Source organism: Pongo pygmaeus, chromosome 17 (assembly GCF_028885625.2).
Source record: "Pongo pygmaeus isolate AG05252 chromosome 17, NHGRI_mPonPyg2-v2.0_pri, whole genome shotgun sequence".
NCBI classification, from domain to species: Eukaryota; Metazoa; Chordata; class Mammalia; order Primates; family Hominidae; genus Pongo; species Pongo pygmaeus.
The window spans coordinates 43535545-43560801 of NC_072390.2; positions in this window are offsets into that span (position 1 = coordinate 43535545).

The window sequence follows — 25257 nt, forward strand, 5'->3', positions numbered from 1 at the left end:
GCCTCCAGCTTTGTTCTTTTTGCTGTTCATGGAATAAGTTTAAGTTGTTGTAATATTGATGTAAGTAACGATTTCAGTATGAAAACAATTTCTTTTCTCTATTGCAAAAATAAAAAAACAATAAGATCATGTTATTTGCAGGGACACGGATAGAGCTAGAGGCTATCTTAGCAAACTAACACAGGAACGAAAACCAAATAACACATGTTCTCACTTGTAAGTAGGAGCTAAATTATGAGAATACATGGACACATAGAGGGTAACAACACATACTGGGGCCTTTTGGAGGGTGTAGGATGGAAGGAGGGAAAGGATCAGGAAAAATAAATAATGTATACTAAGGCTTAATACCTGGGTGATGAAATAATCTGTACAACAAACTCCATGACACAAGTTTCCCTATGTAACAAACCTATGTACCCCTGAACTTAAAATACAAGTTAAAAAAATTTAAAGCAACAGCAAACACATCTATATTCTAAAGTAAAATGCAAGCATAATATTTTCTTTAAGTAATAATTTGTCCACGCGATTATTTATTCTTAGCCCAAGAATGCAATACTATTAGGGTGGTGCAAATGTAATTGCAGTTTTTGCCACTAAAGGGATGGCAAAAAAAAGTAATTACTTTTCTATCAACCTAAATATATAGCTATGCTATTGTTTATCCCCTAGATGTATTTGAATAAGTATATGCTACTAATCTTGTAAAAAATTATTGTTAATGCCTCTGCCTATCTTTTCCACTTTCAAAAATGTTGGATTTCTCTTTTGAGCATGTTTTCTAAATTTTTTGAGTTTGTTCATAATTGAATGTTACCCTGATGTGAATAAAACAAAACAACTACAACAAAGGAGAAAAAAAGGAAAGGGAAAAGAAAAAAAAAATACTGATTTTAATTTGTGCCTCTACTAATTACAAGCTATGTGATCCTGAACATATTGATACTTGACCCTCAATTTTCTCATATTTTAATTGATAATAAGAAGGCCTTCTCTACTAATTTATTTTTATTCTTGTTAGTATCAAATGGGAGCACTATAATATGAAAAGGGCAAACAGAATATAGAGATATAACGCAGATTAATACCCTAGGCAAGGCAGCAAGCAAACTCCTTTTAACCTTCCAAGCTGCAAATTGGAGGCATCTGGGGCGAAAACAAAAGGATTTCTGAGTAGGACAATAGAACCTTCCATGTGAAATTTATCCCGGAAAAGCGCCTCCACCCCCTCCTCCCATCTGAAGACAGAGGTTATATGTTTCACCTGGTGCAATCCATCAGGACAGCTGCAGAAAGTAATTTACAGAAATGCTGTAGCAGTCATTTATTTATTGATTTTTCTGGAAGTGTTAGCAGAGACCATTCAAATATTTAGGTAACTCAAATATCAGCTGCACCCCAGCCTTCATGGACCGCACTGTTTTAACCTTGTGCTAACTTGTGTAGAGATCAGATCTTTTCTGCTTTTCAGTAAGTAATAAATTTTACATTTTGTGGCTATTTTGTAGGAGAAATTCTGTTGTGGTGAGGAGGAAGTTGTGGATGGAGATAGTGTTGGTGGTAATATTACATCACCTCACAAATAATACTTCCTTTTACACCACACATACACGCTTATTTTTCTTTTTAAGATCCTTCTTGAATCATATAGAAAAGTAGTGGTGCTTTCTTCCCTAAACCTTCTCTCCATTAAATTTTTAACCGTGTTCCGGTCTTCTACTTTCATTTCACGTTTTCTTTTTTGAAATATCAAATTAATCTCCTACAGTTCATGAAGAGTAACTTCTTTTTTCCTTAGGGAAATGGGATACCCACCTCAAACCCAGGCACTTGGCTCTTGCATTTACCTTGCAGAGGCATTGTTCTCAAAAAAACGTCTCTTCTGTTGATAGAATTATTTTACCAGGTGCTAAGCATATAAATATTTCTCTAAATTATCAGATTACTGGATATATTGCTGTTCAACTTTCCCCATGTCCTGCTAGCCTTCTCTTCAATGTGTGTACCGGGCAGCCAGTTATTTGCACCCTGTCTTCACTTCCGAATAGCTAACGAAGTCTATTAGCACACGGTATCTCTGGCTCTCTTTCTAGCTAAAATAGGGTAATGCTTTCATTGTATATGAGTAATTGTCTGCTTTTAGAATTTAGCAACATTTTAGAACACAACTAACTGAACTCCTCCCAAGAACAGGCAATGGTGGGCCCTGCTTACTTCTGATTTTATCTGTTGGCTTTCTGAGATTTCTATTTTAGTGTAATTGCTAACCAGTAGAATATTTTACATGTTTCACTCCTGGTGTAGGCCCATATTTATTTCTAGTAAGAATCAACTGTGTTTTCTTTGGTTCAGATTCATTTTGGTGAGATTTCCCCAAATATGACTTTGCTTGATATTTGGCACTTCTATTTCCTTTTTAAATCTCTTTTGAAAGCTGTGTCCAATCTCCTTTCCATTGCACCTTGATAAAGCATGTTACTGTATGTTATTTAAAAAATTTTACATGTAGTAAATTTCACTTTTTTGGTGTATAGTCATATGAGTTCTTATACATAGATTATCAGAACCACTAACAGAGACAGAATACAGAATAATTCTATTATCTCAAAGAATTCCCTCATGTTGCCCCTTCATATTCAGACCCTGCAAAAAAATAATATAGAAGAGAACCTGGCATCCACTGATATTTTCTCTTCTCTTGTTTTTGCCTTTGCTAGAATAAATGGAATCATACAGTTGGCAACCTTTTGAAACTATATTCTTTCACTTGGGAGAATGTATTGAGATTCATTCATGTGTGAATTGGGTGAATCAATAGTGCTTTCTCTTTTTATTGCTGAATGATATTCCATTTTGTGGATATACCACAGAGTATGCATTACTCATGGAAAAACATTTGAATTGTTCCAGTTTTAGGTCTATTAGGAGTAAAGCTGCCAAAACTTTTGCATACAAGTTTCTTTATTTCTTTGTGTGAAATATATTTTTATTTCTTGTGGGTGAATACCTTGGAGTAGGATTCCTGTGTCATATAATTTTATATTAAAAACTGCCAAACTGTTTTGCAAAGTAGTTGTGTAGCTGCACTTTCTTTTAAATGTCTTGGTCTTACTTAATATTTACATGATTTTTTTTACTTAGTAAAAAAAGGAAAATTGCAGCTGTTTTCTAAATATGTCTTTAGGCAATTAATATAATCTAAGAGAATAATTCTGAGTTTTAGTAGGGTTGAACTTATTTTATGCCGCAGAATTTAAAAAATGCATTTGATATGTTTTTTTTCTGTTAATCCTCTTTAAAATTTCTTATTTGCTTGTCACTGATAGTGTGCAGAAATAATAAAAACATGCCTCTGATAGCCTATCATCCACCTTTCAGTTAAGGCAGTTAAACTGATTTGGCTCTTGTGCTGTAGGGAAAGATCTTGAAGTAGTATCACTTCTGTAATTTGGATTTCTTGGCATGCAGCATGTATCATATGTAATTTGAAGTCTATTTGTAGCAAGTCTATGAATTAAAAGGAAACATAAACTGATAGTATAGGTATTATTTATTTTCCTTTAAAACTTTTCTTAGTTTCAGTGTGATTACACTTGATGTCTTTCTCTGGTGATTTCTAATCTATGCAGGTCCTCGAAGAAGAAAGGGTATTCATGAATCGGCAGTCCTTATCTTTCAGACAGTGGCCTTTTATACACTCCATATCAAGGATCTAGTATATGAATGAAGGACATGCTAAAGCCAGAGTTGGAAAATATTTAAAACCTATGTAGTTTTGAATACAGTTATGCTTGTATTTGACAACTTAATTCAATTATTTCTAAATTTCAGGTAGGTTCTAAAATACTTTTTTTAGACTTTTTCTCTCAGATTCCAGTATGTTGGATTGCATATAGCTGTGACAGACTCTTTATTTCTTAGAATGTTCTTTTCATCAGGATGTTAATGAAACCAGTGGGAGAAGTTTCTAACATCTTACTCCCACAAATAACTCAAACATAATACTGGAAAAGGCAGTCTCCTAATAGGCACCTAGTTTATCTGTCCTCCTGATATGGTTTGGACCTGTGTTCCCGCCAAATCTCATGTTGAATTGTAGTCCCCAATATTAGAAGTAGGGCCTGGTGGGAGGTAATTGGATCATGGGGTGGATTTCTCATGAATCATTTAGTACTGTCTGCCTTGATATGTCCTTATCATAGTGAGTGAGTTCCTGTGAGATCTGGTTGTTTAAAATTATGTAGTACCTCCGCCCTTTCTCTCTTCCTCCTGCTCCAGCTATCTGAAGTGCTTGTTCCCCCTTTGCCTTCCACCGTGTTTGTAGCTTTCCTGAGGCGTCCCTAGAAGCCGAGAAGATGCGTGCATTATGCTTCCTGTACAGTCTGCAGAACCGTGAACCAATTAAACCTCTTTTCTTTATAAATTCCCCAGTCTCAGGTATGTATTTATGGCAATGTGAAAATGAACTAATACACCTATACATGAAAATGCTGACTCCCATCCTCAGTTGGGGTCCTCTTAGGTCAGGTAGTTGCCCATAAAAATGCCTGAGAGCATGCTCAGCCAGGACTATGTTAAGATAAAGACTACAGGGTGACTGATTGAACCCACATAATGTAATAGGAAGTGTGCGTTAATTACAAACAATACATCTAATTATAATTATGAATGAAAACCCACATTTTATCCTCATTAGGAACACGGTAAAGAGCGGCCAGATATGGCGAGAAGAATGCTTTATTCTTAGTCCTAAATCTATGCTTGTCTGAATTCGCATCTACCTTACTGCTTTAGTTCTATGCCCCACATTATTTTTATCCCTGCCAGTATACTCTGGAATGGTAATTTTCTTACTACCATCTCATTTCCAGTCTATAATTGCTCACAGTTTTACTATCAAGAGACTTCACTATTCATCAGTGCAGCATTGCTTTTCTTTAAGATACCCAGTAAAATGTGACCTCTTCATTACTTATGTTTTAAAGACTTATACTATTATTAAACCAACAGAGGCAAATGGCTAAGCTAGCAGTATTATGCTAAAGCCCTTCCCATCTCCCATCTTGTCTGCAGGAGCAACATGTATAGCTTTTTATTTTATTCTTTCTGATAAATCAATAACCCTAAGTAATATACTTCCACACAACTTTTAGTTTACTTGCTTTAGATATTACATATTTATTTCCTGTTTTAAGAAGCAAGGATTTAGCTAGCTTATAAAAACTTTCATCTTTCTTTCCCCATCCTGACAATATAGGGCTGCCACACCTTGCAAATAAAAATATGTAATGCTCAATTGCGTTGGAATTTCATATCAGCAAAGAATAATTATCTTCTAAAAAGTGTGTCTCAAATGATACATGGGACATACTTATATAAGAAAATTATTTGTTTATCTAAAATTCCAGTCTAACTGAGCATCCTATATTTCATCTCACAACCCTATCAGAGTACATATATCATTGTATTGTATTAACTCTGTTGGTTACGTTTTGTAGCAATGTACCTTTAATTCATGCTCCATCAAAATTATTTTTTATTCTCTACTTTGTGAAATGCAAATATTTGTACTTCCTCTTTCTTTTAACTGTATTCCTGTTCTTGTTTCTGTATTTATAATTTCTAGTTATGTAACATTCACATAAACAATGTTTGTGTTATTTGTATTTAAAAAAACATATTCATTGCAGAGCTAAATTGAAAATGTTGACTACATTGTTTTTCTTGAAATTTTTGTGTTTCACCACTCCAAATATTTTCTAATGCCATTTTTCCCCTTGGTTAACTCTCATGTTTTCAAATATTCTCTAACTTTCTAAAGGCTGACTTCTTGGGACCTTTCTGAACTACAGTCATCTTGGGGATTGATTCCATTTAATGCTTTCCTAGATTCAATTAATTTTTTATCTGGATCCTCATTCTTAGTGTATTTGTTTTGCTGAGAAAAAGAGCTCCATTTTCAAGTAACTTTCTAAAGAATTTGCTGAGGGTGATTTTTTGAGATCTTGCATGTTTGAAAACAGCTCAATCCATTCTTCATACATGATTGATAGTTTGGTTGTGAACAGAATTCTAAGATAAAAATAATTTCACTTGAGAGGTTGGAGGGAATTGCCCTCTCGTCTTCTAGCGTTCAGCATTGCTGTTGAGTCCTGCTGTTCTGATCTTATTCCTGTGTCTGAATCTCTTCTGCCTTTTTTTTCACCCAATATTTACAATCTCTTTTTACTTAAAATTCTCAAACTCTATAATGTTGTAATTGAGTGCATATTTCCCCCATGCATTGCACTGTGTGGGCTCGTTCAGTCTAGAGACACATTTATTAACTGGGAGAAAATTTCTTAAATATTTCTTTAATTTCTTTCTCTACTCCAGTTGTTCTGGACTTTCTCAAACATCTATTAGTTACATGGTAGTGCTTCCAAGTTGATTCTTCATGTTCTTTATTTTTCTCATATCTTTTTTTTTCTTTGTTTTTCTCTCTTTGGAAGACACATCAAGCTTTATTCTTTAATACTTGTATTGATTTTTTTCCAACACTTTATAACAAAACTTTTCCAATTTAGTAAAAAAAAAACCCTCTTGTCCTCTCATTGTTTAGTGTTTTTTTGTTTTGTTTTTTTTTTACATTGTGTCTTAAGGACATACATTTTTTAATATCACTTTCTTCTGGAGTAGTTTTCTTAATTTATCTTTGTCTCTTTTATTTAGAGGAATTCTCTAAATATCTCATGAGTCTTGTCTTATTAACTCACATTTAATATTGAGTGAATAAACAATAACTTGGCAATTCTGGCTGCATGGTTGTGACTTGTGAACAGGTGGCCTTTGCTTTTGAGTGTTTGGGCAGAGTAATGCTTCACTTGGGAAATCCTAAATACCCTATTGATTAGGCTGTTCAAATTCCAGAGGGGAGAACATTTTGTTTTATTAGTTTTATATGTTTAGTGGGGTACAGTCTTGTGCAGTTGTCTGTATATAAGCAGAAGTATATGTATGAATATGTATATGTCTGTGTAACAGTGAATGTGTCTTAGGTGAGTTAGTTGATTTTTTTCTTTTTTTATTTGTACAAATTTATGGGGTATATGTGCAATCTAAACTTTCCCTTTTCCTACCCACTGTATTTACAATGCTGTAGACTTCAGGGATCTGCCAGGCTAAGTTGCATCCTTCTCCTTAGTTTTGGGTAAGTCTCATCAGATTTTGACCAACTTCAACAAGCAGGCATCTTCAGTTTTGTTGTTGTTGTTTTTCTGTTTCTCTCTCCTAGTCTCTCCATCATCATGTTTATGCCTTGATATTCTTTCACTACAAGTTTACTGGAATGTTCCTAGAGATAGGGGATAAATGTGCAAAATTCCCCTGTTGCAAAACCAAGCGTTTGCCTGGGAAAAGTAATCTTGGGTTTTGTACCTATTGTTACACCTTTATAGAAGGCCTAAATATTAATTTCCAGAAGATATGTCAGGGATGTGAGGGTCAGAATTTCCTGCTCAAGGCATGGCTGTGCCATCTGCTGTCTCAGTGAACTTGAGAAAGTTATTTAATCTATATGAGGATTAAGTATTAATCAATATCTGAAGAATTACCTAGACAGTGACTTGTACCTAACAGGTAATAATAAATAACTGTAAGAACTTTCCCTAACATATTATTCTATGCAAGAAACTTTGTAAAATAGCTCATTTTGAATCTAGACACTTCAGAATTATTACACATCAGATCACATTAATAATTCATCTCCATGTTGTCAAGTCACAGAAGAAGAAACCAAATGTCCAGCTCTAGGGAAGCTTACAGTACAACCAGTCAACTTACTGTGACTTGGGCAAGTGTTGTATCATCTAGTGCTCCTTCATGGAGACAATAATATCTGTTTCATAGGGTTTTCCTTGGAGTTAAATATGTTCATACATATAAACTGCATATACATGTACCTAGCAGAGAGAATCCTTCCAATGTGCATTGTTATTAGAATAATTGTTTTTATATTATTATTATTTGACTTTCTGTGTAAGAATTTTACATGTATCATTTATTACCTTATCTTAGTCTTATAACATCCCTTTGAGAAAATACTATTATTATTATCTTACAGATGAAGAAATGGGGCACAGAGTAGTTAAACAATTTGTTCAAGGCAGCACAGCCAATTGGTGTGCAGGGAGGACTCACGTCTAGGCACTCTTATTTCAGGACCAGTATGAAGTCACCAAGACAAACTATTTGAACAATACAAGTATGATAATTAGGATAATACAAAGTACTACTCTAGCTTGGGTTTAGCCCCTGGGTAGGGTTCAGATTGATATAGAAAGGAGAGATAGTGGGACCACCAGGTTGGGTTAGTGCACAAGTCTGGCACTGATAATTATATTAAATGATAATGAATTCATCTACTTGGAGATATCACCTTGAATTATTTTAAAAGAAAGAGAGTAAATGTTAATTCCTGAGAAAGAAGTTTTTCCATATTAATAATAGGAATACTTCAAAAATGAATTGAAGCTAAGTGTTGAATGTTAAGTTTTTTTTTTTTACTTTTCTTAAGAATTGTGAAAAGTGCCACAAGTACTGATAAAACGTACATTTCTTGAAATCAGGAACCTCAAAAAATGTTGCTTACTGCATCTAATAGTTTAAAAAATTCTGCAATATTTCCACAATTGCCTCCATCTCCTCATCTCGTAAGTGTTTTAGTTTTGTTTTCAGTGTTTTGTTTTTCTTTTTCCTCCCTCCATATTGACCGGGATATTTAGATATTTAATTTTAAAATCCATATGTTGTCAAGTTTCTTAGTATAGCTAAATGCAAATTCATCACATCCTCTGGTTTGATTTAGGGGAGCAAATTTAATTCTGCACTGTAAATAAAAATACTTTGAATATGTAATAGGAATGCTACTTCTCTCTCTCCAGTCCTCATTCCAGACATTTAAGTTATTCATAGATGCTATTCCCATAACATTTAAAATGATTATATCTATTGCCAACTCCTATAATTTATTAACATCAAAGCAAATGGTTCTCTGGCACACAATTTCAGCCTTCCACAGAAAGCGGAAAACTTAGGGCGATTTAAATAGATTAAGGAAATTCAATTGATAACATGGTCACTAGAAATTTCATCTTTGTTTACAAATGCTTTTCTTTTTTTTTTTTCTTACTTGTTCTTATTCACAAGATGATCATAGAAAGGAAGGATTCTGTGAAGATTCCAAAGTTCAAGTGTGATATAGCTGAGTAAAGATTATTCCACCCGATCTTTCCTCACAGTTTTAAGTAATGAGGCAGCAGAGCCCCCACTCACTTAACAACATCTTGTAGTTATTAGTTTATTCGGCAAGGGCTTACAGACTGAATTTATAAAACAAGGATTTATTGAGTTCAAAGAAAGGAATGATGAAGATAAATTGAGAGATGTCTAAATGAAATTAAAAATTATTACTTCCTCAGAATTCAGACAGTGGCTGGCTGTTGTATGCAATATCCAGTTAACAATGTCAGGAATTAAAGGTATGCAACTTGATAAAAATGGATGTCTTACTTTTGTGTATACACCTTAGGCAGTTTAGAATAAATATTGTAATAATTGATCTTTCTGAATGATGTGCAAGTGCAAAATGACACTTGATCTATGGTATCAACTTCCTGCCTTTGGCACTGATGAATGGTCCTCACGTTTTTCCTGATAAAAACATGGTCAAGCTTCAATTAGACGTGTCAAGGTGCATCAAATAAAGTTGAATATAAATGGATGGGAGACTCCATTACGACCATTTTAATATTAGCCCAGACTAAAACCATTTCTGCCACGTATGCTGACAGTAGAAAAATATTGCAGATGAATGATGTTCAAATTACTCTGTCATAGTAAAGATCGGGGGGAAGGGAAGTCAAGGTCCCCTGTTTCACAGCAGCTGCCTGGTTACCTCAGTAAGTACAAAGCAGCTTCAAAAAGGTTATTAATAGCCGTATTGACATTCTGATTGAAAGCAATTTTTCAGCAGGCTTGGGTATAATTCAGTAGAGATTTTATTGGCTCTTAACCAGCAATTTCAAAGAAATACTTCAATTAGTAACGTAATAATCTGTCTGTAGTCAAGGTGTATTTAGGAAATTTATGCCTCAGCTCAGATTGGAATTGTCGTACAAATAAGAGTTTGCCTGTTTGTTTGGAACAGGGTTATTGTGACTCTACAAGCTATAAGGGTAAAAAAAGTACTATTAGGTACTTAAGTAGATCAGAGTACATTGGCTGAATCTTTGGTGCCCAGACTTACTACAAGCCAGCTTTTGATTTTCTAGGCTGCATTTAAAACACAAAGTCTTCTAGTAGACTTTTGTTTTTGTTTTGCTCAAAATTCAAAAATTCATTACTCTTTTTATGTTTCTGTCTTTTTTATTATTTTGGAATAATAAATATTTATTTGTTCTTATGATGAAAGACTGATTCATAGATTGATGAAACTCATGAATAGATATTTTTCAATAGAAAGGCAATCCAGAGTTTTGGAAACAGAAATTCAAAGTGAGTTCCTATGGGAAATACAATTCCTAATTTTATTGCTATTTTTAAGGTCAATGCTTTCTCTGGTAATTAATTTTAACTGCTGCACATCAGTGTAACTTTTGTATCCCCTATGTTTTACCATATTAATAATAGTGTCCCTAATGTAAAAAAGAGTTACACGAATTAAGTTCAACTTAATGAAGGAATGTTAATTTGCATTACCCTTGGAATAAAGGGACCTGGATTAAATGGAGAAGAGTTGGCAGAAAGGGAAACTTTTATGTTTCTGTAGTTTATGTGTGGTTTTTTTTACCATATATGTGTACTGATTTTTTTAAGTACGGTATCATTAAAATCTCACAAAGTAAACATCCCCAGGTAAACATCATCCAGATTAAGAAAGTGAACATTTTCCAAGCCAGAATTTTCCTGTGTTTCCCCTGCAGTTACTACCTCCCTAACAACTCTTCTGACTTCATGTAGCAGACAAGAGTTGTGCCTCTTCTTAAAAACTAAATATTAATGGAGTTACACAGTGTGTGCTCTATGATGTCTGGCTACTTTTGTTCAGCATTGTAAGGCTTGTTGATCTTGTTGCACATAGTTGTAAATCATTCAGTTATCCTTGCTGTAGGATATTCTGTTGTAGGGATGCGTTTATTTATTCATTCAATTGTTGACAGGCGTTTAGAAACTTCAAGTTTGTGGCTATTGATAATTGTGCTGCTTTGAGTATTCTAGGACATGCTTTACTGGTAAACATATGCACAGATTTCTGATGGGTATATCACCAGGACTGGAACTGTGGAGTGGTGCAGTATGTCCATATTCAGTTTTACTAGGTATTTTCAAAGAGTTTCCCAAAATGGTTGTACTTGCATAGACTTTTACCAGCAATGTATAAGAATTCTGATTATTTTATATTCTCAATAATACCTGACATTGTTTGTCTTTTATTAGCCATTGGGTATCCTATTTATTAGCAACTTTTGCCTGTTTATTCCTGTTATGTTGTCTTTTTATTGATTTATAAGTACTTTACATACTCTGGACATGAAGTTTTTGTTGTATATATGTATTTAAAATATTTTCTTCTAGTTGATGGGTTGCCTAGGGTCCCTCTTATAATAAACAGAAATCCTTAAATTTAATATAGTCAAAATGGATAGGAGATAAGAGGCCATCTGTAACCCCTTGACTCTCTACAGGGGATTACTTATAAGAAGGATGGTTGCAATCAAACTTCCCTGTAAACAAATTAGGGACTGTATACCAGAACTTTCATGTTAGTGTCATTCTTGGCAGAAAGATAGAGTCCTATCCACAAAATCATTTAGTAGTAGAATGTACGTGGTCTCGCTGATTATGCATTGAAAATCATCCTGAAAATTATGGACTTATGATACATAGCATTGCTGGCTGGATAATGGAGACTGCTCATTTAGGTTGTATAACCAACAGTAGGTAACATGAAATTAATCTAAAACCAAAATGACTCTCTTTGTGTAAGTAATGTTTCCACATAAATTGCAGAAGGATAAGGATATTTTAGGGACTGCCTGAGACTTCTCCAAGAAAATAAACTAAGATAAAATGTATATATAAACTAATTTTCCAAGCAAAATTTTATTATACCAATGGTTCTGTGTTTCCTATACATATTTCTTAATTCTCCCCTTGCTTTTTACAAATTTGATGTCACCGTAGGGGCATTGTGTCAATATTTAAAGGAGATGGGGATGGAATATTTATATCGATATTCAATATTTGACCTAGGACATGGAATTTTTACTTTCTGTAACAAACAGACTTACTGAATAAACAAAAATATTAACATAATTTGAGAATATTAGTTTAATATCAGGTGGCTTTTACTTTTTATTTTAATGGATTTAAGGGTACAAATGCAGTTGTGTTACATGGATGTACTGCATAGTGTTGAAGTTTGGGCTTTAGTGTACCCATCACCCAAATAGTGTGCATTGTACGCAATAGACTAGTATTTCATCCATCACCCCCTTTCCATTCTCTCACCTTTTGGAGTTCCCAGAGTCTATTGTTCCACTATGTAGGGCCGTGTGCACCCATTGCTTAGCTCCAACTTATAAGTGAGAACATGCAGTTTTTCACTTTCTGTTTCTGAATCATTTCACTTAATATAGCTCCATCCTTGTTGCTGCAAGAGACATGATTTTATTCTTTTTTATGGCTGAGTAGTACTCTATGGTGTGTGTGTGTGTGTGCACGTATACACACACACATTTTAATGTAATCGTGTTGCTGGACACTTAGATTGATTCCATGACTTTGCTATTGTGACTATTGCTGGAATAAACATATGTGTGCAGATGTCATTTTCATTAAATGATTTATTTTCCTTTGGGTAGATAGCCAGTAGTGGAATTGCTGTATCAAATGGTAGTTCTACTTTTAGTTCTTTGAGAGCTCTCCGTATTGTTTTCCACAGAGGTTGTACTAATTTACACTCCCACCAACAATGTATGTGTTCCCTTTTTACCATATCCTCGCCAATATCTGTTGTTTTTTGACTTTTTAGTAAGAACCATTCTGACTGATGTGAGATGGTATCTCATTGTGATTTTAATTTTCATTTCTTTGATGAATAGTGATGTTGAGCATTTTTTCATATGTGTTGGCCACTTGTATGTTTTCTTTTGAAAGATGTCTGTTCATGCCATTTGCCCACTTTCTAATGGGGTTATTTGTATTTTTCTTATTGGGTTGTTTGAGTTTCTTGTAGATTCTGGATATCAACCCTTTGTCACATGCATAGCTTGAAAATATTGTCTCCATTTTTTAGATTGTGTGTGTTCCCTGTTGATCATTTTGTTTGCTGTGCAGAAGGCTTCTCATTTAATTTTAAGCCCAATTGGCCTTTTTTTTCAGTTGTGAATAGTGCTGTGATAAACATATGTGTTCAGGTGTCTTTTTGATAAAATGATTTCTTTTCCTTTGAGTAGATACCTAATAGTAGGATTGCTGGGTTTAATGAAAGTTCTATTTTTAGTTCTTTAAGAAATTTCTATTGTTTTCTATAAGGTTGTACTAATTTTTATTCCCACCAACAGTGTATAAGCAAACTGTTTTCTCCACATCTGTACCAACATCTTTTATGTTTTGACTTTTTAATAATAGCCATTCTGACTGGTGTAATATTGCATCTCATTGTGGTTTCAATTTGCATTTCTCTGATGATTAATAATGTTGGGCGTCTTTTTACATGTTTGTTGGGTACTTGCATGTTTTCTTTTGAGAAATGTCTGTTCATGTCCTTTGCCCTTTTTTATTGGGGTTATTGGTTTTGTTTTTATTTTGTTGTTGTTGTTGATTTGTTTTAAGTTTCTTATAGATTTTGGATATCAGTCCTTTGTTGAATGCATAGTTCGCAAATATCTCCTTCCATTCTGTAGGTTTTATGTTCACTCTGTTGATTGTTTATTTTGTTTTCCAGAAGCTCTTTAGTTGAATTAAGTCTCATTTTTCTATTTTTGTTCTTGTTGTAGTTCCTTTTGAGAACTTAGTCATAAATTCTTTGCTGACAACAAAGTTCTGAAGAGCTCTTTTGAGGTTTTCTTCTAGGATTTTTATAATTTCAGGTCTTATACTTAAGTCTTTAATCTATCTTGAGTTAATTTTTGTATATGGTGAGAGATGGGGGTTCAGTTTCCTTGTTCTGCATAAGGCTCTCCAACTTTCTCAGCACCATTTATTAAATAGGGAGTCCTTTCCTCAGGGTATTTATTTATTTATTTTTACTTTGTCAAAGATCAGTTGGTTGTAGTTATGTGGCTTTGTTTCTGGGATCTCTATTTTGTTCCATTGCCTATGTATCTCTTTTTATACCAGTACCATGCTGTTTTGGCTATTATAGCCTTGCAATATAATTTGAAGTCAGGTAATGTGATACCTCCAGCTTTATTCTTTTTGCTTAGGATGGTTTGGCTATTTGGGCTCTTTTTTGGTCCCATATGAATTTTAGGATAGTTCTTTTCCAGTTCTGTGAAAAATGGAACCGGTAATTTGATAGGCATTGCATTGCTGTAGATTTCTTTGGGCACTATGGCCATTTTAATGATATTGATGGTTTCAATTTATGAGTATGGCATATTTTTCCATTTGTTAGTGTCATCTAGGATTTCCTTCATTAATGTTGTGTAGTTATCCTTGTAGAAACCTTTCACCTCCTTAGTTAAGTATATTCCTTGGTGGCTTTAAATGCAATAGAGGCTCAGGAAACAAGATAATCACAAGACCAGGAAATTTGAAAAGACTCAAGGAAAACAAATGATCTCATCTACTACTTATTTTGGAAACTAAAACTGATAGGTAGTTTGGAATGGGATATGAAGGGTTTAAAAACTAGGCAGGGCAATTGACCTTTGTGAAATATCACCTGTTCTGGTGCTTTTTGTCAAGCTTACCCTAAATCATAACAGAAATACAGTAACTATGTCTTTTTTTCTTTCTTGTTTGAAAAATAATAGAAAGGAGAAAAAATTTGGATATCCTATTTGCTATTAATAAAACAATATATACTAATTTTTACATTAACTGAAACATGACCTAATATTTTAAACCTTTAATATTAACTTTATGCATAATGCTTGTCTTAATCGGGAATGATTATTTTGAAAACAGTACATTGCATATGTATCATTTAAACCTCACATGTTTCACTTACCAAGGCCATAACTGTGAACATAATTTTATGATTCTATGAGGCTTTATAAATCACAAACAAATACATACAAATAGTGCTAGTGCATTGTGTTGGTAATTTAATATAATAGAAAACTTGAATTTTGAGAAAATTGAGAAATGAATCTTTGCCTTGACACATCTTATATTTTCCCATTTAACATTATTTGACTTTGTTAAACTTGTTAATGATAAATAAATAGACCACAATTAATGGTTAAACTATTGGTAAATGTCTAAATGAGAGAAATTCTTTGTAATTTTTTCAAAGCAAAACCTATTTTTACATAAAAAGCTTGTAGTTGTTGAATTTAAAATTTTGTTCTATAATTTTTAATGAAACCCCACTTTCAAGTCTAGATGGGACACCCCATTTCATATGGAGGTTAAATGCAATACCTACAGGCATAGTCAATAGTTTTTCACAAAGCACTTTGTGATTTATACTTATTTTCCAAAAATATACTTCAATGAAGGCCTAATACTCTCTATCACACATATGTACGGCATTATCTTAGCCTAGGAGATATTTTGGGTGGAAATAGCTAAATGCCTGTCTTTATCACAAAGAAAGCTTAAATGGTACCTCAAGAACATGCTCGTGTGAAACCACAAATCAATGAGTTAACCAGGGTAAGTTAGCCACAAAATGCATCCTCTGACAATTAAATCGTTGAGTAGAATTGCTTACTATAATCAAGCAGGATACAGGAGAAATGTGTACCAAAGATGCCGACTTTTTCAGACTTTAGTTTATTATGAGCTCTGTTTTCTGATATTAAACAAAAATTTAGCTGCTTCTTTTTAACTATTAAACTATAAAATATGTTATTAATTATACATAAATAATTCTAATATGTGAATAAGAAAAAATATTTCAGCAGTGCAGAAGCAAGACTCTTTTCTCTAAATTTATTTCACAGAGATAATTGATAAGTATTTCTATTATTATTTCTTTTGTAGGTGGTCATTGTAATGTTAAAAATAACATATCCTTACTTTTATTTCAGAATTTATGAAGCTGAGGAAGTAACTGCACTTATATTGCCTTCATGCTTTTTATTGTACCACTGCCTGACTGTGATACATATATAATTTTAATTCATTTTTAAAGTTACTTTTATAACTTGAGATGCTATATGCTTGAATTTGTATTTCTCAGTTCATCATTTTGACCCTGTATTATGAGTAAATTAGTAGATCTACACTCCTCTCCACTTCTTTTTCTTTTTTTTGTCAGTTCTGCCACTGCTTTTATGGAGTCACACTGTTAATCATTTGCATTCTAGTCTTAAGCGTTCTGTTTTGCCAATGAGATGACTCTAAAAAATAAAAAGCCCTAAAAATTTTATGGTTATAATTTACTGCATATTTTTCATTTTATCATTAGTATACATTATTGTTTTCAAAATATTTTAATTTATATGCATTTACAAAATAAACCTCTTACCTTACAACATGAGAGCTTCTGATACCAGCAGGAACGACACAAACTCCTAAACATTTGTGGGCTGAATTCTAGTTGAGAAAGAGTTTTGTACACACTTAACATAAATAAAATTTACTTTAAGAATTGAATCCTAAATTTATGTAGTAAGTAAAGACTTGGAATATGTCCTTCAAAAGACATGTTAGCAGTTGGAAAGAAACAACCTGTTGGGCTAACATTTCCATTTACTTTTTCTGGAAGTGAAAGAACAGATGGTTTTACAGTGATCATTGTTATTTGCCAATATAGTAACTTGAATAAAGGGTCTGGTGTGTGTGTGTGTGTGTGTGTGTGTGTGTGTGTAGTCCATTCAGGCTACTATAATAAAAATACCCATAGGCCAAATGGTTTGACTGGAAAATATTTATTTCTCATAATTTTGAAGACTGGAAGTCCAAGACAGAGGCACTAGCAGATTCAGTGTCTGACGAGGGCCTGGTTTCTGGCTCATACCTGACTTTCTTCTTGCAGTGTCCTCACATGGCAGAAAGGAGTAAGAGCTCTCTGGGATCTCTTGTATAAGGGCACTAATCCCATACATGAGGCTTCACCCTCATGACCTAATCACCTTTCAAGAGCCTCACTTCCTAATACCATGACCTTGGAGGTTAGAATTTCAACACATGAATTTGGGGACAGCATAAACATTCAGTCTATAACTGTATGTGTGTGTGAGGGGGTGGGTTTGTGTGTTTGTGTAGGCCAGGGGTTAGCCTCTTTGTCAATGAGAAGTTGGTGGGGATATAAGAACTATTGATCATTGAGAAGTTTATCTGTTGGTACCTAAATATACTCTGTCTGTGAAAATAAGTTTGGATCCCAAGGACTCTTCTCAGTAACTGGGGCACACAGGTCACTTGAAAAGAGGCTGGTGATCAGGATAGGTTGTTACTATTATATTAAAAACTGGATGTTTTCATCCTAAGACAGAAATATGCAGTCATCAGAAATTTTGTAATCACTCAACAGGAATGTTTATGTTTAGTCTGCTGCTTACTAGATATGTGACCTGGGACAATTTACTTAATATCTCTGGGCCTCAAAAATCCCATCTGGAAAATAGGGATAATAATAGTCCTGATGACATAGGGTTGTGAAAAAATTAAATTACAACAGTATATGGCACATTGAAATGAATAATTATGTATTATGTTCATCTGGAAATACAGTTCAGCTACTAAGAATGACTGACTTTATAATGTAAGAGAGATTGTTAATTGTTTTTATAATAGTGATTTTTCAGCAATTTAACATCCCTTAAATAATTTTAGTCTAGAAATCTTTATCAATGTAATAAATATAACCTTTGAATTATGTATTTTTTCTACTACATAAAGACAATTATACTTTTTTTAAAGAAATAATCCCTCTTCCCCCTTTTCTAAGTTCAAGCTCATCTCCTGGCACAGTATTTGCATCAAAATCATGCAAAAATAGTGCAGTCTAGTAATCAATAGTTTAGGCTTTAGAATAATAGTAATATTTATTACAATGCTGTGGTTTGCTGACTAGCTTGGTGATCTAAGATATTAAACTTTCTGTGACTCAAATTCCTCATATACAAGTTAAGATAAAAAGTGGCCACCTTATAGAACAGTTTTGAGGATTAAATGAAATAATATCTGTAATAAACTATACATCTTACTTTGAGCATAGAAAAAACACAAAAAATGATGGTTTTGAAATCATTAATAGGGACCAGCCCCACTGTAATATTCACATTACTGTAAAATACCTGGATAAACTAGACATGCAAATATACATTAACTACTTTAGGGTACTATGAGAGTTTTAGTCTAGGAGGGAGGATATGGCTCTTGACCTGAAGAGAAAGGTATTAAAAATTTATAAAATGCAACTCTGTCATTTGAATTACTTCATATTCTCCATGTCAACATGTTCCATCTCTAATAAACTATATAAAGGTTACATTAAATGAATCACAGAGAAGACTGTGTGGAGCATATTTCAGACTTTGTAAAGAGTTTTGTCCAACTGTAACCTTTGCAGTAGTGATATCTAAAGTGTCAAATGAATTGAAGGAGATATAAAAATGTAGACATTGAACAACTACTTTAACAGAGCTAGATCAATTTACATCCAAACTTCACGTAAAATAAAGCATTCTTGTGCGGTTTGCCTGTCAGCACATTGACATTGCAATCCTGGTTTATTTCTATGCATGCCTGTGTGTGTGTGTATTATGTTTTTTAAAGATGATCAATATTACTAGATAAAATTTAAAAGCTAGGACTGCTAAATATAAAAGTAAATGCATTGGCAGGGCACGGTGGCTCATGCCTATAATTCCAGCACTTTGGGAGGCTGATATGGGTGGATCACTTGAGGTCAGGAGTTTGAGACCAGCCTGGTCAATATAGTGAAACCCTGTGTCTACTAAAAATACAAAAATTAGCTGGGTGTGATGGCAGATGCCTGTAATCACAGTTACTTGGGAGGTTGAGCCATGAGAATCGCAGAGGTTGCGGTGAGCTGAGATTATGCCACTGCACTCCATCCTGCATAACAGAGAAAGACTCCATCCTAAAAAAAAAAAAGGTAAGAGAGGCCAAGGCGGGCAGATCACGAGGTCAGGAGATCGAGACCATCCTGGCTAACACAGTGAAACCCCGTCTCTACTAAAAATACAAAAAAAAAAAAGTAAATAGTATTAAAATATGTATATATTTAGAAGGTGTAATCACACGGTAGAGATAGTATAAATACATTCAAATAAGCAAGATGGTACTTTTCTTCTCTGTGTTTATGAATGGTGTGGTCTAAATGTATCTCCTCAATATTTATCCATTGAAACCTAATCCCCAGTGTGATAGTATTAGAAGGTGGGTCCCCTCAAAGATGATTATGTCACAAGGTCTCTGCCCTCATGAATGTGATTAGTGCTCTTATAAAAAGGGGACCAGAGAGCAAGCTAGCCCTTTCTACTATATGGAGGTTCATGGAGAACATGTAGTGTATGAAGAAGCAGGCCCTCACCAGACACCCATCAACCTCCAGAACTGTGAGAAATAAATTTCTGTTTTTTATAAGTAACCCAGAATTTTCTTATGGCAGCTCAAACAAACTGAAAAACCTGTAATTATACTTTTTATGATGATGAATTACGTGTCTTAATGACAGTTTCTATCATATTAAAGAAAACAAATCTAATTTAAAAATTAAATTTACCTAAAATATGTGAATTTATCTAAAATGAAAATCAGATGTATTTACTTACCTATTTATTTAGTTTCATATCTATACACACATTCAACCAGAAGGAATTAAGCTGTTAAAAAGTATTATTTAATTGATGTACAAATTAGAAATAAATTTCAATCACACATCAAGAAACATTTTCTATAATATTAATTGAAAATTTTCTTATGCATTATATTGCAAAACTTTAAGATTTTATAACCCCTCATTGGACCTAAAGTTATTAAGAGGTAAAACCCAGGCAGTCACAATCAAAGAGAGTGTTAAATAGAACTATATAAGAAAAGTAGTGGCATGTAGTTATAAATATCTTAAATTTAATGTATAAAGCTTCTTTCCAGAAGAGTTAGTTATATAACCTCAGAGGACTTTCAGAATATGAGATTAGAAGCAGCAACATCACGCAGGGAGTTGACAAGCCTGCAGTCAGTCATTTCTCTGACTCCACTTTCTAACTTCACTTTTTCTACACAAACCAGTTTGATCTGGATTTCTTTCCCCCAAGACAGCAAAAAATATATACCTTATTAAAGTGCCAGTGATCTGTGTTTTGCCAAAGTCAATGGTTGCTATCTGTTGGACACAACCAACTCCTTGGAAACCTTACTTCTCTAGGATACTGTGATACTACCTTAGCTGGCTATGCCACACCAGTCAGACTCCACTACTGGTGACTCTCCTTTCCTGGAGATTCAGTTTCTGATCTGCCAGTCCTCTAAATATAGGAGACTTCTTCCCCTCACCTCTTCTCTTTTCTCTCATTAGGTGCTTTCATTTAAATCTCATTTAAATTGTTCTAGAAATAATTTTGCATGCTAATCAAGTCTATATTTTTGCCCATTACCTGTCATTTAAGTACAAACCATCATTATCCCTAAACTTTTGCTCCTTTATAATCTACTTTCTACAAATCAACCAGACTAATATTTCTAAAGCTTTAAATTATTATTACTCTCCTGCTTAAAAGCCCTGTAAGTTATTCCTATCGCAATGAGAATAAAATCTATCACAGAGCAAATATCTCCTTCAGAAAGATATACAGCACCCCATCCACCCACCTGTGCACACACTGGGGTAAATAAGCATGTGTAAATGCTTTCTAAACTGGAAATTAACTTCATTGTGTTAGCAGTGGTGGTGGTATCAATGATGATAAAGATAATCATGACACAATGCCCTAATTAGAAACTTTGCCCCAGGGACACCACCAAGCCAAAAAGACTAAACAATGTGACACAAAACTTCTATCCAGAACTAAATAACACTATATTATTTCCACAGTGGTCTTTGTCTGTAAGAGATAATGTGCCTAAAAATTCTAGGTTCTATTAAACACTGTATAAAATATTTATAAGTACTAAATGCATATGGATTTCTCACCAAATATAGTGTATTGGATGATTTTGGAAACTTGATTTAAATAAGCAAAATTAATACTCATTTGTGCTTTGCTATTTTCCTGGGCCATTTGTGCAGGATGTGATTTAGATAGGTTGCCCAGCATGGTATCTGTCTTCCTTTCTTTTCACTAGTTTCTCTTCTTAGTTTATTTTTCCCCCCTAAATAATGGCAATTTAATCTGGAAACTTAATTACTACAAATTTAATAGTAGAAGTTAAAAAATCCTAATCTGAGCTCCAACCAGTTATTATTATATACTCCTTAAAGGTACTACATCTAACTCATGGTAATGTTTCAAATAGTAGAGATATTTAGCAGTCCCCACTGAGAAGGTACAGACTGGCCTTCGAGTTTCTTCCTACTATATCTGGTAATATAGCACCCATCCTAGGAGAACCTGATATTGCTGTAATAACCCCATTTAACATGGAAGCATAATACATGGTGAATGGAATGAGATACAGCTGGTTTTGAACATTGGCTGTGACTGTTGTAGGGAAAAAAATAGCTGTATGTGACATACTTTTTTTTTTGTAAAATAAAACTCTTATCTGCATTTTCTCAAACTCATTCTTTTTTATTTGTAAAATAAGAATAATTGATTTTTTCATTGGCTTATTATGGGTGTTGTTGTAATATTTTATGTGCCACTATAAGAACTGGTACAGGTAGTTAATTTTACTCTTATATTGACTAAAGTAGATTATTGAACTTTAGCTCTATCTTGAAATACACTTAGTCATAGCAACTGTTGAAAGTGTGTCTGGGTTTACCTTGATAGGCTTGTCTAACTATTATAAAATACCACTCTCCCCATAAAATACAAGCAAAATGAGAGAAAGCCCTTGAGACCTGATGAGTAGCCCAGTTCCATTCTGATGCTCTCATACTTCAAAATTGGGGCTCAGCCCAGGAGGGTTCTTGACTTTGCTCAGGAAAGAACTCAACAGTGAGCTGACAGTGAAAGAAAGCAAGTTTATTAGATCAACAATGTACAGCAAAATGACTGCTCCACAGACAGAGCAGGACTGTCTCATAGGTAGAGTCACCCAGAGCAGCACTGGTGGCAGCAGTTACAGCAGAGTGGCTGCTCCACAGACAGAGCAGGGATATCCCATAGGCAGAATCACCTAGGGCAGCAGCAGCAGCAGCAATGTACAGCAATAGTAGCAGTCTAGAGCAGCAGTGGCGTGCTGGCTAGGTATATTTATACCTAGTTTTATTTATATGCTAATTAAGAAGCAGATTTTTCAGAATTTTCTAGAAAAGGGGCAAGGAAGTTATTGTAACTTACAGGTTATTGCTATGGCATTTGTAAACTGTCATGGCACTGGTGGGAGTGCCTTTATGCTAGTGAGCAGTGAAGGCAACTAGAGGTCACTTTCCTCTATCTGCTGGTTTTGGTGGCAGGTTTTTCTACTAGGTTCTGTTTTGGTCAGCAGGATTGTGATCAGAAGAGAAGTCCTGCTGATCTCCTATCTCAATTCCATTCAGTTCTATTCCATTCTATTTTTCTACCCTTGCTTAGTTGACGTTTGTTTTTATATATTTTGATGATTGCCATCAGGTTTTGGTCACTCTGTGCCCTCATGCTTTTCTAGAAAATTCATATATATATATATATATATATATATATATATACACACACACACATATACATATATATACACATATACATATACATATATATGCAAGCCTGTTTACATACATACACACATATACAGATATAGATACTAATAATTTTCCCTTCGGAAATTTTTGTAAAAAATTGATTTTTAAAAAGAGTTTAAAAGGTATAGCATATTGTATAAAGATTTGAGTTTGGTCAATTTCTTTTTAAAAAGCTGTTGTGAGGCCAGGCGCGGTGGCTCACGCCTGTAATCCCAGCACTTTGGGAGGCAGAGTCGGGCGGATCACAAGGTCAGGAGATGGAGACCACGGTGAAACCCCGTTTCTACTAAAGATACAGAAAAAAAAAAAAAAAATTAGCCGGGTGTGGTTGCGGGCGCCTGTAGTCCCAGCTGCTCGGGAGGCTGATGCAGGAGAATGGCGTGAACCCGGAAGGCGGAGCTTGCAGTGAGCTGAGATCGCGCGCTGCACCCCAGCCTGGGCGACAGAGCAAGACTCCGTCTCAAAAAAAAAAAGCTGTTGTAAATAAAGCTGAGGTTGAACTTAAAGGTCCATATTCCCTTTCATTATCTCAACCTTGCTTCCTCTGTCTACACGAAGACCTCAACAGCTTTAGTCATAAACAGATTCTATGCTTTGGCAAAGGTCAACTTCTCCTGCTGCAATTCTGGATTGACATGATAATTGGGATCCTGTTATTAGACAAATGAAGCTTGCAAAAGATACTTTTCATATTCATAGCCCATTTAATGTCAACATTGTCCTGGTAAGATTATCATCTTTTCCCATTTCCTCTGAATGGCCCTGCAGTTTTGCAGGAGTTGATGACCATATGTATATTTCTGTGGAAAATTTTATACCTAAAAAATTCAAAAGAGTAATATCTTGCGCACTTGTTTTTCTATCACCTGCTTAAAAATAAAATATTTCAATTCCTTTTAAATCTCTTCGAAACAACAATCACTATGTTTAATTTGATATTCTTATATTTTGGCAGGTATTACATTTTATAATGTATATATTTTATCCCTAAAGTACATATTATATTTTATTATATTAAGGTTTATTCAAATGTTATGTTGCCTACATTGTTTTGCAAATTGCTTATTTTCGTTCAATATATTTTTGAGAATAATACACCTTGGAAATATATAGCTAGGATGCATTCATTTCCCAGCTATTAAATAAATACAATATATGTATCTGCTTTTCACTTTGTGAAAATTTAGTTTGCTGATAAATTTTCTTTATAAGTGGTTCTATGTATATATCTTTATGTATTCATGTTTGTGTACGATTGCCTCCCTAGCGAAAAGCTGCTGGGTCTTAGAGTACGTATATCTTCAGTTTATTTAGATTGCCAATTTACTCTTCGAATTGGTTGTAACTAAATTCCCACTAGCAGGTTATAAAAAATATTTTTGCTCCACATCCTTGTCAAAACATGTTACTGTCAGATTTAAATGTTGCCAGTCTCTGAGTGTGAAGTAGTTTCTTTAACTTACATTCCTCTTACTCTAGCAATAAGAGGAATGTAAGTTTCTTTAACTTACATTCCTCTTATTGCTAGAGTAAACCTTTTTACACAGAAATCAGAAATCACATTTCTTTGAATTTTCCATTGCTGTATTTTTTCCACTTTGTTGGAGTGTTCTTATTTCTTTTCCTCCCTCTCTGCCTCCTTTCTTCCCTCTTTCCTTCCTTTCTTTTTTTTTTTTTCACCAGGTACCATAGTTTATTTTATATTTAGCATACTGCTTCTTTGTATGTCTTATGCCATGGAGATACATCTCCAAGTCTCTGGATTGTGTGTCTGTGTGTTTGTGTGTGTAATTTAATGCAAGTACTTTTACAAAGTATATTTTATGGTTTGTACTTTTAAGGAAAGACACTCTTATTCTGAGGTCATGTTTAGGATACAATATATTTATTATTTATTTATGATATATTTATATCAAAATATAACGTTTGCTTTTCAGATTAAAGTCCTTGTGTGAAGACTTGATTTTCTTTGTATGAGTGATGACTTTTTCCAGTACCTTTAGTTATTAATAAATATGCCATTGTTTCATCTATCATCAGCAATGGCACCTATTTAAAATCTTTCCATATATTGGTGGATCTATTACTAAACACTTTGTTATCAAATTCTTTTCTATTCTATTCCATTCCATTCCATTCTATTCTTGCCTATCATATCACATCTTACCCTATCTTCATCTATCCTAGCAAATCTTATCTGATCTTATACTGTATACCAGTGTACCCTTACTTATCCCATT